The sequence below is a fragment of the Pteropus alecto genome, unplaced genomic scaffold (assembly GCF_000325575.1).
Source record: "Pteropus alecto unplaced genomic scaffold, ASM32557v1 scaffold66, whole genome shotgun sequence".
NCBI lineage: Eukaryota > Metazoa > Chordata > Mammalia > Chiroptera > Pteropodidae > Pteropus > Pteropus alecto.
Window position 1 is genome coordinate 2,674,911 of NW_006438869.1, and position 3,623 is coordinate 2,678,533.

Sequence of the window (3,623 nt, forward strand, 5' to 3'; positions counted from 1 at the left end):
GGCACAGGAGCTTTCCTTTATTTCATACTTATTATATATCAGAGAGTGATTCCGCAGGTATATAGAAACAAGCACAGATATCTGTTTTATGATGGCAATGATCCTGTTATTTGGCTTTTGTTATTTTTTGTCTATATTAGGATTTTGAAACCTCAAGAAAAATGACAAGCAATACTAGTTAGAAATATCATGGTTGAGTAGAAGCTGATTGAATTTAAAATCAAATTCAAGAATTTTCTCAAAAGCATGGGTACACACAATTTTTTATTCTGGTTATAATTTCATTTGTACAGGGCAGGTTTTTAATTTTTTTCTATTAAATATCATAGCAATGTAATTTTTATTTACACCTATTATGGTTTTTTAAGTTACAGCATGTCATATAATAAACTGTTTACTAAACTAAATTTGTTTTAAGTAAACAGAATGACCTTTAAGTATGAATGAGAACTGGAAAATTGCTTCTTCAAAGTCATATATTAAAAAGGAAATAAAAGCTGTGTTCAAATGGTAATAATTTTCATGGAAACCATGAGCCAGCTAACATTGTTATCATTATAATTAAAACACTTCACTTTCTGTGAGAGAGAAGACCTTTTAAAATACTAGGAAAAGAATAAGAAAGGGAAGAAAATGGCCAGAACACTCATCATTTTAGATCTCTCTCATTTTATTCTTATTGCTCTATAGATCTGTTCTGATATGACAAAGAGATTATTTGGTGATCACTTTGGCAGGCCCATAGTGAGAGTGTTCCATGGATAGGGAATAAGCAAAAATGGATAAGAGCGTGGGTCAGAGATAGTGGGTTGGGATAGACGTGCGTCCAGCAGTTAGACGAGCCTTTTCCACATGGTGGTAGGGAATTTGGTCAGAGATAGTGGGTTGGGATAGACGTGCATCCAGCAGTTAGATGAGCCTTTTCCACATGGTGGTAGGGAATTTGCCCCTCCATATTTAAGCTGACTCAGACCTGTGGGTAAGCACACAGAAGTGGAATTGTAGATATATTTATTTTCAGGCTGAATAACTTTTGTAGAGGGAGCCACACCATGGTCAGGTTTATGGGAGCAGAGTCACCTCCTGGATGACAGAAGAGGCAAGAGCAAAGCAGGTTGTTCAGTGCCGTGGGCAGGGGGCCAGAGCAAAAGCAGAAACAAAGTTGTTTTGACTGAACCAATATGGTAGTCATTCGTAGAATCCAGTAGCTTCATGCAGAAGCAAAGACCCAGCATGGTGACTAATCTCCAACTTTCTCTGACTTGTTATGATCCTGACAATCCTCAGCACGCCTTAATTAAAACTGACTGTGAAATGGGGAAATTCTTCCTAGGTTAAATTACTGTATAGACTGTTCATGACTGAACTTGGAGAAGACCAGACTAAACTCTTAGTATGAATTGTTAGCAGAGAATTTTAATAAAATTATAGGACGCTAAAGGGTGAGTGTCTAAATTTGCCTTTGAAATTTACCTACGAATGAAGTGAAAAAAACAAAGAAGGATTAAACCATGTTATTTATGGCGTATAGTTGGCATGCTAGAGATTAAGCTAGGACAGGTGAATGAAACTTTTCTTGTAGCAACCAATACGTGAGATGAGGCCAACAATTTTCATCTTGTTCTGCTTGTTCTGATAAAACCGAGGCTCCATAAGATTAGGTAAGGATTATGTCACATTTCCAGGAAGTGTCATTTTACTGTATAAACCAAGATTTGTCTGAAAAGCTCTATCTGAGGAGAAAATTCGTGAGCTTTCAGACATATTAACACTTCTAATGTGCCGTTTCTCCATGTCTTTCTCTTTCCAACACTACCGATCCATCCTGAATCGACTTTTAAGAATGCACGTAAAGTGCATTTAACACATGAAAACGCATCCAATTTTCTGCAAAACACGAATGGAAGAATTAGGTGTGGATGAAAAGCTTTCTGAGAGCCAAAGGAACTAAGCAATGCTAATAACTGAATTAAACAAATGCCCTTTTTTTTTTTTTGGCTAGAGAAACAACTTTCAGATGCATCATTCAATTATTCTCTCAAAACTGCAGGAAGTGATCATTTATGTTGTATATTAACTATCTAATTAAGGGCTAAATAATAAATGTTTTATCTTTTTTACTATCAATAGAAATATTCTCCAAGTATTATTACTTATTATTAATATTGTTTTTCTGACATTTTATGAGAAATCCAGTATATAATTATAATGGTCAATTTGAACATTTAGAAATGCAATAAATAAATAATAAAAATAACATAATCTCACTACCTAGAACAGGGGTGAGCGGATTGTGGTCTGCCAGCCAAAACCTAAAATATTTATTGTCTTGTTCTTTAGAGAAAGAGTTTGCAACTCATGAGAGTGGATAATACTTTTAATAATTATTTCTATTTTCCTATTTCTTTGTGCATTGTTTCCATTTACCAATGTAGAACAAGCATTTCAAATGTCATTAAATATTATACATTTAAAATATTCTATATTTATTTTCCTGGAATGAACTAAAAGTATGTGTATGTTATATGTATTTATGTATACATAGGGTATATTTGTGAGCTACTTTGAAATTCTAGTCAAATACAATGAAGTAAAATTGGACCTTTGTGTAAATTAAAAAAAACTTTTCCTGTCACTGGACACTCATTGCCTCCTACCAGGAGGTGATATGGCAAATGTACTTATCTGTGTTGATTATGGATGTGAACTGGACTCTCTAAAACTATATATTGCTATTTTACCCAAATACGTGCAAACCTCAACTCGTTATACGTTAGTTCAGGTTTGTGACATACAATATGTTTAAACCCGAACTTAGGTTATACCATTCTCAACACTGGCAAAGGAATGCCAAGGGCAAATTTTATAATATGAGTAAAATTACCATTCAGAATTGTTTATATTAAAGTAAAAAAAGAAGGAAAGACAAACGCTAAATACTAAGAAGACATATGCATACATATAGATACCGACACACAAATTTGTAAACATTCATATACCAAACACAAATACCTATATAGATATATAGGTATATATCTATACCTATATCACGAAGGTCATTAAAATGTTTTAAATGTAGAATCCTCGTCAAACATCTCAGTTGCTTTTAAAGTTACTTGCGAGAACATGTAGTGAACAGATTTCCTGTTCACCCTGAAGCTCCACTCATCCACCCAGTGCATGTTGTGTGCAGACAGCGCTCCAAGGGCTGTGCTAGGTGCTGGGATGTTGTAGTTCCGTCATGGAAGTTTTCAGTGTGAGGCACTTATTAGACATGCAGGTAGAGTTATACGGCAGGCAACTAGGTAAGTGAGTTTTGAACTTACATGAGTGGTGTGTACAGAGAGAGTGTTTTGATCACCTCCGAGTCATCCTGTTGGTGAGGGATGGATCCCAGCCCTGGGGTTGCAGGGTGAACACCACCACCCAGCATGGTGTGGATGAGATCTTCAAGAGTTTATTAGTCCTGTAGATTCACCACCTGAGGAAGGAGACTCACGCGGGCCGGATGGAATTGATGGTAGGAAGGAGACCTACTTGGACCAATTAGAGGGAACCCAGGAATGATGCTCATCAACTTGATGGTGATTTTGCCATCATCATCTTTCTAAATATGAATAAGA